This window comes from Phragmites australis, chromosome 21, assembly GCF_958298935.1.
Source record: "Phragmites australis chromosome 21, lpPhrAust1.1, whole genome shotgun sequence".
NCBI classification, from domain to species: domain Eukaryota; kingdom Viridiplantae; phylum Streptophyta; class Magnoliopsida; order Poales; family Poaceae; genus Phragmites; species Phragmites australis.
The window spans coordinates 21,156,832-21,172,183 of NC_084941.1; the positions used below are offsets into that span (position 1 = coordinate 21,156,832).

The 15,352-nt window shown below is 47.2% G+C and overlaps 1 pseudogene; it reads right to left on the reverse strand.

The window, feature by feature from the left end:
• Positions 1 to 1,387: 1,387 nt before the first annotated feature.
• On the reverse strand, positions 1,388 to 2,672 carry LOC133903224 (putative FBD-associated F-box protein At5g53640; annotated as a pseudogene).
• Positions 2,673 to 15,352: the final 12,680 nt, after the last annotated feature.

The window sequence follows — 15,352 nt, forward strand, 5'->3', positions numbered from 1 at the left end:
GTGGTTGTTTGCCAAGTGCCCGATATAATGCACTCGGCATACACGTAGGCACTCGGCATACACATCGTTTCCGGTAGTGCAAGAAATTAAAGTAGAATAATATATCTTGTGAACCTGACGCGCACTACATCAAACACCTCATCAATACCGATTCAAAATCGTCATCAGTGGCGAGTTTTGAACCGACACTGATAGTCAGTGACTATCAGTGCCGGGTATGGAACCGGCACTAAAAATCACTATCAGTCAGTTTTGATTCAACATTTTTCAGATCGAAAAAAGTTTCAATTTTTTTTTCGCGACCCTGCACCCGACCAGAGGCTGCCCACCCGACCGCGCCCAATATTCGTAATGTCACGTGATATTCGCTCGCATGCGGCAACCAACACTCGAACTCAAAACCTCACAACCTGTGTGAATGCATGACTGCTCTAACCATCTCAGCTATTATACGTTCGTGAGTATAGTAGCAAAATAAATTCTTTTGACATCTTCTGACTAAACGTTTGAATAGCTTTTTGGATATCTAAATGTCTCGAATAAAAAGTGATCAGCTACAAAGTTGTAGATCTCGTTGAGAGCTACAATTTTCATATAAAGTTTTTCCCCATCCGACTTCGTGTGAAAAAGTTATGAATTTTTTAATGTGAGCTGTCATCGACCGCTGCTGCAACTGGTACTGATACTGATTATCAGTGCCGGTTTGTGGCTAGATCCGGCACTGATATATTAGTGCCGGTTCGTATCTAGAACCGGCACTGATAGAATCACTATCAGTACTGGTTCTTATCTCCTCAGCAGTTATTCGCGTGTGGGAGTTTAAGAACCGGCACTGGTACGTTTTTAGTGTCGATTACTGTTGAACTGACACTGATAGTATACTACATATGTAATGTTCTGTAGTAGTGAAGCGTGTAACGACTTCAATACACACCAGTTAGTTTTTTCATATGGTTAGTGAATCACTATAGGTTAGTGAATCGTTAGATTTTTCAATACACATCATATGGGTTTTCTTACACCGGCTTGAAAGCTAGTGTAAGAAAACCCATCTGTTGGGGCCACCAGGCCACCGCAATGCTCCTTTCGACTGAGGAAGGCTCTACTGTAATAGGAGCATTCATCTGATTTTCATGCTTCTGTTTCTGTGGCCGAGTAGGTTGCTCCATATTGAGTCGCCATGTGGCAAGGCAGTCGTTTCTTTTTGCACCACATTTGCAGGCACACCAAGACTTTCGCTTGGAAACACTTTTGACGGCATCAGATGATGACCAGATCTCTGCATCCCCTTTCAACCCTCTTCAGTTTCATCCTTTGTGCCCGAAGGATCAACATGTTCAGTATGAAGAAATATGAAACTCGCAGTATGAAGAAAACTCTAGAATGTTCAGTTAATCGCAAGCAAACCCCTATTAGTTTGTGCGCTCATAACAAGATACTTTACGGATATTAAACATTGATACAGATAGTCCAAAAGAAATAGTGGATTTGAAAAAAAAAAGAGTTAAGAAGGAAGTAAGCGGCAACATACCTCTCTAGGTTCAGCTACCAACTCCAAGCTTTCGGCCTATGACAAACCCTTGAGAAGGACACACTGTCTGTTGAAATCATCATTAGAAAGAGTAGCACAATTGTGACAGCTAATTGTATCACACGTACCCCCGAATTCTCCTTTACCACAAAGATCCTCAGAGCCATTGAATCTGATAATTGCCTTTACTAATGATGGCATGCTTTCAAGCACAGGAGTAGCACCATCAAAATCAGTTAGTTCTAACAAGACTTGGGGCAGAGATCTGAGTCCGGTGTTGTGTGTAAAATATATAGTTGATGATGGTAAGCTCCTCAAGGGACTGGGACGATATATTCAAAGCGTAAATGGGTAACTCCTCATCCATAGATTCTTTGGTGCTGGGCAGATTGATAAATCAAGAACATCTCCCAACACCACATGCATAAGCTCTAACCTTGTCATGTTCCGGGAGATGAAAGGCAGGTCATCCAGCTCAATGCAATTGGTATGAGGCCAATTCGACCGCGATGATCTGAGCTTGGCACAGCAGAGCATATCGAATCAACACGTCGACCTGTTGATCATTGCTTTGGAGGTCAAACGCACAGACTTTGACCTCACACACACACAGCGCACTGCGGTCACACAGGAGCAGCAGATATTTCACAAACACGCTCAACTTCTTGACACCCTCCTGGTCGAGGCACCCACAGGCAATGACGCGCAGTGACAGGTATGGACTTCCAGAAGTGGCGCCAGCGCCGGGCGAGCACGCAAGTCTGCACCACCTCCTGTGCCGGCAGGAATGACAGCACGTGCAGCAGGACCTCGTCCAGGAGCGCGCCGATACGATCGCTGCCGCCTGCGTCAGGCGCCGCCTCGTCGACCGTCGTTTCTTCTTGCCGCATTGCGTCGAACGGGTGGCGTGGGCAGGTCCTGGAAAGGGGGAAAAGCATCGGATTAAATCAAGAAAGGTGGATCCCTCGCGCCATCACTCCTTACTACCTCAACCGCGGATCGGGCGCCAGAGCAACAGCGGTGGCGCCGGTGCGAGAGCGAGGAGGAGGCAGTGGTAGAGGATGAAGGGCTTGGTGCAGAGGAAGTGGAGGCGGAGGTAGCAATGGCTGGGTGGTGGAGGAGGTGGGAAGGAGCGAGGGGAAGTATGTTAGCTCCTAAAAACCTAGATGTGCTTTAGGTGGGTGTTGGGGTTTGGGGTTTTTGTGGGTTTAATTTGATTCGGTTTTTTTGGTAGTCATAATTTTTATATGATTTTTAAGGGAGATCAGTTTTTTTCTGATTTTTTATTAGATGGGTAGCCACAGAGGGTGGGAGGAGAAGAATGCACCAATTCTTATTTTTTATAGTAGAGATAAAAAAAAGTTTATGTGTTTCAAGCATGTTTGAAGAAGACTATGCTAGTAAACATTTCCTCTGTTTCGTTGTTTCCCACCTCTAACCTGGCTTGTTTAAAGTTTCAGCTGTGAGACATTTTTTTGGTTATTGCTTATGCAAAAGAAAGGCATATATGGTGCGTTCCATATCATTTCGATACTATCATTTAGCTTCTGTTTTTTAGGATTCTATGGCAATGCACGGTGATTCGGCCAGTTAATGAAGGAAAAAAAAACTAACATCATTGTTTTTTTAGTAATAATCTTGCAAAAATTAATTAATTGACAATAGTCCTAGACAAAAGTGCAAGGCTAGAAAAGCAACTTTTTGAATATTGTTCAATCTTACAGAAACATGTATTTTTTGACTGGAGGGGGTAGAACTAGCATCCATAAACAATTTATGGACTGTTATTCAACTAGAGTTCTTGTGACGATGGACTGTTATTCAACTATAATTATTAGGCAGCAAGATTAGCAAACATGTAACTAGCTAGCTAGCTAGGCTCTCCCTGTGAAATTGAAGTTGCCGCAGGTGTTCCGACTCCACCACAAGAGCCCGCTGAAGCCGAGCTGCCAATTCTCCAGGTTGAACAGCAGAAGGTTGTCCTCCATATCTGGTGCCCTCCCGTGACCATGGCCGGCGTCCGGTCATTCACCTGCACAAACGAGTTGGCGGTGAACATGGTCCAGGTGACTCTCCCCCTGAAGCGCCAGGTCTATCTACGGCACGCCATAGCCCACCCTTGTGAAGCCCATCTGCTGCAGGTAGGGCCGGCCTTGGAGGGGGCAAGCAGGGCGGCTGCCACAGGTCCCAAAATCCAGGGGCCCCTTCTGTATGTATATCAGTGGTGTATATGTTTTGGCTTTGGATTATAGTTAATTGTTTTTACAAGTTAGGAAAGTTTTTGAAGTTAATTACTTTTTGTTATATTTGATATGGCAAATACTTCATTGAAAAATAGATTTTAAGAACTTCAAGCATTTAAAAGTATATTTGGGTTTTTATTGAGCTCAACAACCTTGAAATCATTGGATGATATTGAACTGAAAGATTGTTACGCTAAATTTACCAATATTTTCTCTCTAGATGGTTTATATGATGTTGAGTTAAATTATCTAAATATCCCAGCCCACAGACATCACTAAGGAGACGCCATAAAGAGCTCATTTGGAGCCTTCAGGCTCTAGACTCCCTAAAGAAGCTAAAGTTTCTGGAGACCATGGACCCCTCCGGCCACCGCCTCTCAAGACAGGAGAAATAATTAGCCTCTAGAGAGAATATCTGCAAAAGGAGAACACCAACTGCAATTGGCCTGACACAAAGTGAACGACAGTTAATACCGGTGCAAGTGGTGGCTGCCCTGACATCCTAATGTAAGTGGAGGTCACTCTGACACCCGAGACAGTATGGCGCCACAGTTTACGGCCGGCCGAACTCCACTCTTTGGGCCAATTTACACCACTGTATTTGCCATGGTAGATAATATCTTTGAGTAGGGATAAAAATATTCTACCTAGACCCATGTTGTGTGATTCAACCGGTCTAAGTCTCTATGATATAGTGATAACCTATGTCATTATATTTGTAAGAGGCATACTTATATACTTACACCCGATATGACACTATAAATACAGACTCGTAGCCATCAGGTCTAGGAACTAATCTTTTGGTGATGAACACATTGGTATTCCTTCCTCTCCACTTCTTCTTCAAGCTTGAGTCTCCTCTCTAAAAGAGGATCAAGCCGCACTTGTTTGTGAAAGATATTTTCTTTCACCAACAGCGCGCCGTCCATGGGGACTCGAACATAGAAGTACAAAGAGAGATAGGATGCCACCCAAAAAGAAGACTACCAAGGCCGCAGCACAGACGGTTGACTCCCTGGCCACGCCTGTGCAAGGGTCCACATGACCACCACAATCATGCAAGCTATGTATACCCACTAGTTCTGCCACCGGATGGAACGACGACCCTCAGCCCATCGCTGACCCAGCAGTGGCCTAGGCTAGCGCGGAGGCCCCAGCAGGCGTGGAGGCCTTCCAACAATGGTGTAGCGAGGACCTCACAGCACCCCAAGAGGTTACGATCGAGGCTGTGGCCGTGCAGGCCGCCCTTCAACTGTTCTAAGCACTCGAGCCTAGGGGCAGTCATGCCTGGGCCCACCCTCGCGGTGTCTCTTGTGATGGAGCCTAGGAAACCTTTGTCGAGACAACGTCTTTTGAGAATCTGGCTACCGGGCAGCCTCCTCTACCTCCCTTGATGGAAGGGGGCTCCGGAGAGACCACATTCTCTAGTACCACAGGAAGGGTATTGATGCATCCTGCACGGAGCCAGGCGTGGCCATAATACCGAGAATTGTCAAAACCTTATAGCCTTTGGGATGGAGTACCTCAAGAGGCAAGTGGGACGCCTGGCAGGAGAAAGAGCCTGCGATATGTGGTCCAGGGTCGTAAAACTGAAACGGGCTGCCGGGTAGGTCTCCAGACCTTACCGAGCCCCCTCGGCCTGCTCTAACTCCTCCTACTCCACTACCAACGGTACAATACCCCAATGACGAGGATTGAGTCGCACCAACAACCCTAGTCGTAACGAAGTCCAACAGACCCTCGGTGTAGGGGGCTAAACCTCCAGAGCAGTTGGGGCCTTCGGAGTGCCTCCCACATCGGGTTCTACTAGGTGAGTTGGTCATGACAAAGGATGAGGGCTCCGGCAGGAGGGCCCTAGGAGTCCAGAAGGTCTGCAAGGCCAAGACCCTTCGACGGATGACACAGGCTGGAGAGACCAACCCTTTCCCAGCCTAGGAGCTAAGAGGGCTTCCGGGCCTCCGACCTTGCTAGGAAGGCCTTATTTTGGCAAAGGTACACCCATGCCCACCTAGCAATACTTGCCTAGCTGGTTAAATTTTCAAGATAGAAGAGGCAGTGTACTCTGAAAGTAGTTAGCCTAGCTATTGAGGGTCTCTACAATAGATAACTATTTGGTAACAACAGTAGATAGTAAAACTTAAGCTATATCTCTGTTCAACAGTAGACAGTGAAACTTAAAATCATATTCTTTCCCAAATAGTGTCATATAAGTGCACAACACTAAAACCCTTCGAGGAACGGGCATAGCTGTCACACCCAGTTTTTATAAAGGAACAAAACCAGATGTAAATCACGTGTATGCCAGGATCAAGTTTCATACAAGTAGCGACTTCATCAGTGTATCACATACAGTGTGATTATTACAATGTTTAACTTAAACAAAATAGAAAGACCTCAGAGTCTTTAACTAAAGCACACTAGAAAAACACGGCGAAACTCCCATCTTCCACAGGCAATCGACCGAGGTCCAGCATCCTAGCAATCTTCATCTTCGTCAGTGAAGTAGTTCGATTCTCCTTCATTATCTGAGAAGCGTTTGATGTATATTTGGATAGAAATAGCAAGTATGAATACATATTGTACTCTGCAAGTGTGAAAAATAAATAACATACAAGCTTAAATAAAGGAAGATGCTATAACATGTTAAATTTGCATAAATAACAACTATGCTATCGTAGAGTTATATTTAACTAAGTGATTCATCACCAGACTTCCAACTCCTACAAACATCTCCATATGTTTCTCAACCTCCTGAAAACCACTTCAGGTTCCCAAACCATCCGACTTGATTCCCATCACAAGTAACCAAGAACCATCCAACCAAACTAACTAAACATGTGAGGATCCAAGTCTCTCATAACCATGAGTATGGCTGATATATCAGATTTTACACTCTACAGAGGTTATCCAACTTTCCCCATGAGTCATGATTTCCTTATTGCTGTGCTGGCCAAGCACTTGACACAAGCCTATGGTGTGTCTCCCGGAGATTACTACAAGGCAGTTACAAAGTTTCATCCAGTATGTGCACGCTCGCTAGGTTTCACCGCTATCAAAGTGACTTTTGCACCACCCAGAAGCCCCCTTTTGCACCTTATAGCTCCAGCAAGATTTCACTCTTCCCTTCCACTACACATCCCATACCACTATCTAAATAGTTCTAGCCTTAACCATCCCCACATATCCACTCTTACAGTTTGGCATGCACAAAACTAGAATCAACAAATTAATAGGTCAGTCCTATCCCATACCAGGTCTCATGGTTGGTATGATACTTTTTGGGTTGTCGCTCCACGAACTGGTCCTTACTTAGGTCACTTGAGCAAACACTAAACCAACACTATAATTATGACACTACTGCAAAAATCCTCATCAGTATTGATTCAAAATCCATCAGTGGCGGGTTTTGAATTAACACTGATAGTCATTGATTATCAGTACCGGGTATGGAACCGGCACTGAAAATCACTATCAGTGCCAGTTGGTGGCTCCAACCGGCACAAATAGTTTAGGTCTCAATTCAACATTTTTTGGGCCGAAAAAAGCTTTAAAAAATAATTTCATGACTGGGGCACCCGACCAGATGGTGCCCACCCAAACGAGCCCAACAGTCGCAAGTCACACGATATTCACTCGCATGCGGCAACCAAGACTCAAACTCAAGACCTCATAGCATGTGCACGCACGTGACCCCTCTAACCATTTCAGCTATCATCCGTGCATGAGTATAGTAGTACAATAAATCCTTTTGATATCTTTTGACCAAACATTTGAATAGCTATTTGGACATCTAAATGACCTCAAATGAAAAAGTTGTCAACTACAAAGTTGTACATCTCGTCGAGTTCGACAATTTTCATATAAAGTTTTTCCCCATCCGACTTCGTGTGAAAAAGTTATGAATTTTTTAATATGAGCTATCATCGACCACTACTGCAACTTACTATAATTATTTGGGCATTTAAATGACCTCAAATTAAAATGTTTTCAACTACAAAGTTATAGATCTCATCAAGAGCTATAATTCTCATATAATTTTTTTCCCCAGCTGACTTCAAATTTTTTAAGGTGAGCTGTAACAGTAGCAAGCTTTAGTGTCGGTTCGTGCCTAGAATCTGCACTGATACTTATTATCAGTGCCGATTCGTGGCTAGAACCGATACTGATGTATCAGTGCTGGTTTGTGTCTAGAACCGGCACTGATACTATCACTATCAGTGCCAGTTCTTTGCTCCTTAGTCGTTATTCACGCATGGGAGTTTAATAACCAGCACTGATACGTCTTCAGTGCCGGTTACTGTTAATCTAGCACTGATGGGACTCTACATATATGGTGTTCTTTAGTAGTGCGACCACCATCACCAACACCTCTTTGCTCACGACCTAAGGTTCTATGTTGCTATACTATTACCAGTATTCCCAACTCATAGTTTCTTAGTTCATTAGTCATATTTAACCAACAAACCTTCCATACCCTTATGCAAAACTAAGCATAACTATCCATCATAACCACTACTAACAACTAGGAATAAAGGAATATATGAAATAGGGTACTATAAGTAGATGAGATTCAATATTAATAGCATGCATATTTGAAATAAAGAACACATTTGAAAAACTAGGATTATAATGTTCAAAGGCACTTATCTTTTCCAATTTGCTACTCAGACTCTTCAAAGTCTTGGTCCTGGAGGTTCTCGAACTGCTCTTCGACTGCTCTCGAAACACACTGGAAAATATATAATAAAACTAACTAAGAATAGTACACCAAACAATACCTAACATCTATGAAAAAGGTACTAAAATATAGTACACGCTACTAAGAATGCAAGAGCGTGAAAATCGCTTAAATCAGAGGTAAAACGAGAAAGTTGTGCTAAAAATAAGTTTAGGGTCAAATCGGAAAAAGAAAAGGACTTATTTTGAAAAAAACAGAGAGGATAGGGGCCTTTTTGTAAAATAGAGGGACCTATTTGTAAATATAGGAAAGTTTAGGGACTATACTATAAAAAGACAAAGGGCTTTTAGGTAAATACGAAAAAACTCAGGGTTATAGTTCAAAATTGCCACTTTCCCTGAATTAAATTAAATCAAAAAAATATGATTGGGTAAAGGGCTGGTGACGTGGCATGACACATGGGCATATTTACTGAGGTGGCTGGCTTACATGGAGCGGTGATTGGATCAAAGATGACATGTGTCAACGCGCGATTAGATCATCGAAGGGGTATAAACCGATCTAGTCTTGGCCATTCTATTTGGATCCGATGGTTGAGAGATGGGAATGGGGACTAGGCGGTTGGCGGCATGGCAAGACACGACGGCGGGAGCTCGGGTGCGGCTGATGGCGGGGTAGATGACGGCGACGTATGGATGCGTGTCAGGGACGAAGCTCCGGTGGCCGGGACACGAAACCGAGGGCACCCACGCACACAGCGGGCAATACCGAAGCTCACAGGCGGGTCGGTGATGGCGATAGGTGGCGGAAATGGCCGACAACGAGCTCGATCAAGAGCAACAATGGTGGCAGCGACGGAAGCTAGGGTTTGGCAAAAATAGATCAAAAGAGGGGGGCACGTGCTTATATAGGCGGGGATAAGCGTGTGGGAGACGGATAAGGACGGGGTCTGTTGAGATACGAGCTCGGGGAAGGTGGCTGCGCAGTTCGATTCAGGCGCGATGTGATTCCATCTCAGGCATGAGAAGGAAGATGGCACGGCTCACGGTTGCTATGTAGAGGCGAAGGCGGCTTCGGTTAGGGGCGCCAACAGAGGAGGTGGCCAGCTGCTGGGCGGCTAAGCCTGGCCTTCGGCTTGCCTAGGCGGACGTTAGGAGCAAGAATGGGCCACTGAGTGGCCGACTTGGCTGTGGCGCGGCCCACGTGGAAAGGAGGTCAAAGGGGAGAAAAGGGCTTGGCCCGGGAAGAGAAAAGAAGCAGGCTGTAAGGAAAAAGGAAGGAAAAGAGATAAAGAAAGATTTGACCCATGGAAGGAAAAAGAGAAAATTTCTTTTATAAAAACATTTTCAATCATTTTTGAAGATTCAAACGATGCGCCTTGATGTTTTCAAAAGTTCTTTTTTCACACAATAAAACCCCAATGCTTCTATTCTCAGCAAGAATGCATACAACCAAGGTATAACCTATGTCAAAATTAAATTTATTTTAGAAAATAGGTTTCAACATATTCTATCATTTAAACCCTAATTAAATTCAAGGAAATTTTATGAAATTATGAAATAAAAAATTAGGATGGTACAATAGCCTCAGTACCGTCGAGGTCCAAATCAGCTTATTGATTAATCCAAAAATTACTTCATTTCATACACACATACATACATGCATGCGCACATATATACATGCGTGGCATACACTACAATGACACTAATAAAATGTGCCCTCTGCCTGCTCGTGACCATAACATGCAAGGGGGTCGGGGAATAATGTTATGTGCAATGCACACTGCATGAAAGGTGCAAGACGCGCCCTCCGTTCAACCACCGCCAGAAAGGGTCAAGGGGGTCACGGACTACCTCCCTTAGCCTAGCCATCGGTGTCACCTCCAGTAACCGCCGCTGGGCTCCAGATGGCCCTGCCTCTGGAGCCTCACCGCGGTTAAGGGCCGAGGGGGTCGTGAACTGCCTCCCTCAGTCTAGCCATCGACTTCACCCCGGCAACCGCAGCTAGGCTTTGGATGGCCCTGCCTCCGGAGCATCACCGCGGTCGGCTTCACCTCCAGCAACTGCCGCCGGACTCTGGATGGCCCTACCTCCGGAGCCTCACTGCAGTTAAGGACCAAGGGAGTCGCAGACTGTCTCCACTGGCCTAGCCATCGACGTCACCTCCAGCAACCGCCACCGGGCTCTGGAAGGCCCTGCCTCTGAAGCCTCTTCGCGATTAAGGGCCGAGGGGGGTCGTGGACTGCCTCCCACGGCCTAGCCATCGGCGTCACCTCTGGCAACCGCCACTGGGCTCCGGATGGCCCTGCTTCCGGAGCCTCACCGTGTTAAGGGTCGAGAGGGTCGTGGACTGCCTCCCTCGGTCTAGCCATCGGCGTCACCTCTAGCAACTACTGCCGGGCTCCGGATGGACCTGTCTCCAGTGCCTCACCGCAGTTAAGCGCCCAGGGGGTCGCAGACTACCTCCCTCGGCCTAGCCATTAGTGTCACCTTTGGCAACCGTCGGACTCCGGATGGCCCTACCTCTAGAGCCTCACCGCGGTTAAGAGCCGAGGGGGTCACGGACTACCTCACTCAGCCTGTCATCGATGTCACCTCTTGCAACTGCCATCGGGCTCTGGATGGCCTTGCCTCCGGAGCCTCACCGTGGTTAAGGGTCGAGGGGGTTGCGGACTGCCTCCCTTGACCTCACCATCGGCGTCACCTCTGGGAACTGCTGCTAGGCTCCTGAAGGCCCGGAGCCTTGCCGCGGTTAAGGGTCGAGGGGGTCACGGACTGCCTCCCTCAGCCTAGCTATTGGCGTCACCTCCGGCAACCGCCACCAGGCTCTGGATGGGCCTGCCTTCGGAGCCTCACCGCGGTGGTCGACATCACCTCTGGCAACCACCACCGGGCTCTAGATGCCTTTGGAGCCTCGCCACGGTCGGTGTCACCTCTGACAAATGGTGTCAGGCTCCAGATGGCCCTGCCTTCGGAACCTTCCCGCGGTTAAGGGCTGAGGGGGTCGCAAACTACCTCCCTCAGCCTAGCCATCAATGTCACCTCTAGCAACCGCCGCCGGGCTCCGGATGGCCCTGCCTCCGGAGCCTCACCGCGCCTAAGGGCCGAGGGGGTCACGAACTGCCTCTCTCGACCTAGCCATCGACGTCAGCTCTGGCAACTGTCGTCAGGCTCCGGATGGCACTATCTCCATAGCCTCATCGCGGTTAAGGGCCAAGGGGGTCATGAACTGCCTCCCTAGGCCGCAACTGCCGCCCGGCTCCAAATGAATTGCTTTGAGTCAGAAATCCAGAACAAATTTTAGAAGGACTCTATACCGCCATCAGACAGAAGAATGTTCATATCATGCTAGAACCTAGTGGCAGCCAGGGTTGAGGGGGTCACCAATTGCCTCTGTAGGTCTTAATCGTTGGCTTCGCCTCCATCCACCACCACTAGGCTCCGAGACTACCTTGCCTCCGTCAAATAACTCATATCATGCCCCCACAATCGGCTGCACACCTCGATAGCACCTACCACTAGGAACTAGGAACGACAAGGTCCATATCCTCCGCCAAAGGCCTCGGGATCCAAATCCTCTACACCTCGATAGCACCTGCCGCGGTCGTGTTTAGGCCTAAACCTATGCGAGGCTTTGTCGCTCCAGTTGCACCTAGTACCCTATAGTCATGCCTATCATCACACCCTCCGGCCACTAGAAAACCGCAACGTGCGAGGGGGGGGTCAGGAAGGCTTAGGTGCACACAAAAATATGAAAGGCTACACGTTTGAAGGATTGCCATGCATTTTGACCAAAGGAAAAACAATATACGGCTCCAAGGATTCAGTCATGTTTATAAATTTTACATCCAAAAGATGCTTACATGCCCTCCCGAGTTCCTGGTATCCAGACTACTCAGGGCAAGAAAAAAGAGAACTAACAAAGATGGAGAAGAAAATCACAAGCCCTAACAGTGGCGCATGAAGCGGCATATGCACTTCATCTATGGCCTACCACTGCGGAAGCTAATGCAGTAGCCAGCCCTCGAGCTGCCAGATGACAAGGACAAAGAAGAAGAGGACTCCTCCACGGCCTTTTCTCCCTCCTCCTTGGCCTTCCCATTCCCCGCCTGAGCTGCCTCCACCTTCGCTTCTACCTTGTCCTCCTCGCTGATCTCCTTCTCTAAGAGATCCTAGTTGACCTCCTCTTCATCGTTAGAAATATCAATAATCCCGACCGAAGCGACCGACCGACCAAACGGAAGATCGTGACGGAGTGACGAGGGGTGTCTCTCTCTGCAAGGATGGAAGCATGAGGATCACCGGCTCCAACCTTGCAAGCATGCCTGCGGGGTTGCTTGCCCCTTGAGGCACCACAACGAGTGGTTCTGGTGTCAGCACTAGAGGTGGCCCCGCCTCTTTTGAGCCAATCAAAACCATCAACATCTCCCGCATTGAGGAAGAGGATGCCATGATGAAACCAAAGAAGAATCACTCCCTTACACAGTGGTGAAGGATCAACTGGGTAGACCCCATCTTTTATAGTGGACCAATTGTTTGCGCACGCCTAAGGAAGAAAGCAGAACCACCACAGGTGTCGTCCCGTGGCCTTTCCAATTGTTGCTCTAGGGGGTCGTGGCCACGCCCCGGTTAAATCCGCACACACGTGGTAACTCCTTGCGGTGACACCCAAGTTTTTTGCATACACATCCAGTCACATTTATTGCTTGAACCCCTTTCGGTGCATGCAAGGGCAACCGGTGCAAGACCCCGGGGGAACCGACACATTACCCTGTTAGACGCGCTACTGTCACCGCGCGTCATTAAGTACTTATGCCATAAAATGAGGAGAATATCTTGCCTCTGCACATGATCTCCATCATGACAGCTCGAGAGGCAAAAAGACTGACCACTAAAGGAGCTGAGGGGCTTGCTCGTTGCCTCAGTCAGAATCTCGGCAGCCTTTGGTTCCAACATCGGCTACGCCTCCGTCCTCCGCATAGGCTCCAGTGCGTGTTGCCTCCATTAGAACTGTGGCGGCCCTCAGCTCCAACATTGGCTACGCCTCCGGTCTCCGCATAGGCTCCAGAGCATGTTGCCTCCATCAGAACCTTGGTGGCCCTCAGCTCCAACATCGGTTACGCCTCTAGCCTCCGCCTAGGCTCCGAAGTGTATCAAAACCACGATGGCCCTTGGCTCCAACATCGGCTACGCCTCCAACCTCCGCATAGGCCACGGAGCGTGTGGCCTCCGTTAGAACCTTGACAGCCCTTGGCTCCAATATCATCATAGAGCCTCACGGCGGCAAGCCACCGAGGGGGTCATAGACTCTCCCCCTCATTGCCTCTAGCAAGAACGTCACCCTAAGGGTCAGACGACAATCACACCTCGCTCTAGACTGCTTCTTCCCCATCAAAACTTCATAGGAGCCATGTCAACACCTTCGGCTCTCGACCTTGGGCTTCGGGCCATGTGATTTCCTCCGGGTTACACCATCTCCATCAAGCTTCATCATCACCGCTTGCGGTTGTCATGGAAAGGCTCTTCAAAGGTAAGAAGTTATGTTAGGATATCCTAAGTATGAGGCTGGGCTGGAGCTAGTTACTTCTGCATCTGCTCACCCCTCCGCACCTTGGGGCCAACAAATGAGGGGGTACTATTGGGGAAAACATACCAGCCCATAGACATCACTAAGGAGACGCCATAAAGAGCTCATCCGAAGCCCTTAGGCTTCGGACTAACTGGAGAAGCTAAAAGTTCCCAGAGGCCTTGGACCCCTTCGGCCACCGCATCTCGAGATAGGATAAGAAACTGGCCTCTGGAGGTAATATCTGCAAAAGGAGGACACCAACTGTAATTGGCCTGACACGAAGTGACCGGCAGTTGATGTTGGGCAAGTGGTGGCTGCCCTGACATCCCAATGCAAGTGGAGGCCACTCTGACACCCAGGATAGTGTGGCGCCGTAGTTTACAACTGGCCGAGCCCCACTCTTTGGGCCAGTTTACACCACTGTATTTACCATGATAGATAATATCTTTGGGTAGGGGTAAAAGTATTCTACCTAGACCCATGCTCTGTGATTCAACTGGTCTAAATCTCTGTGATATAGTGATAACCCATGTCACTATATCTGTAAGGGGCATACTTGTATACTTACACCCGATAAGACACTATAAATACAGACCCGTGATCATCAGGTCTGGGGACCAGTCTTTGGTGATGAACACATTGATATTCATTTCTCTACACTTCTTTTCAAGCTTGAGTCTCCTCTTTTGAAGAGGCTCTCACCACACTTATTCGTGGAAGATATTTTCTTTCATGAACAGTAATTGACTTTGCCAGATAGGCAAATGTCTTCTATGGAGATTTTTGAGTATGTAAAAAAAATAGATTGTTATCCTAATGTTTCTGTTGCTTATTGAATCTTATTTATTGTGTTTGTGATTGTGGCGTAAGCTGAAAGAAGCTTTTCAAAGTTGAAATTATTGAAGAACTATTTGAGGTCCATAATGTCTCAAGAAAGATTAAATGGTTTGATAACTTTATGAAATGAGAAGAAATTATGTTGATACCATCATCAATAACTTGTATCTAGAAATATTAGAAGAATTGTTTAAGATAATCTCTAGAAAATACTTGATGTGAGCATTGGTTTTTTAATATACTTGAAGTGTTTATTGGAAACCAATTTTAATGCACTGAATATTATCTTTATAATTTGTTGCGGGTTGTTGTTAAGGACCCTCGACGGACTCTTGGCTCAGCTAGTCTATGCCTATGGACCTAAGCCCACGAAGGCCGCTTTCGGACCTCCGGGCTTTGGGAAAGCCTCAGCGTCCCAGAGCCATGCCTCCCGCAGCCTCAGCCTCCGGAGCTTGGGTAGGCTTCCTGAAGGCTACAGAGTGAGTCATCAGGCCT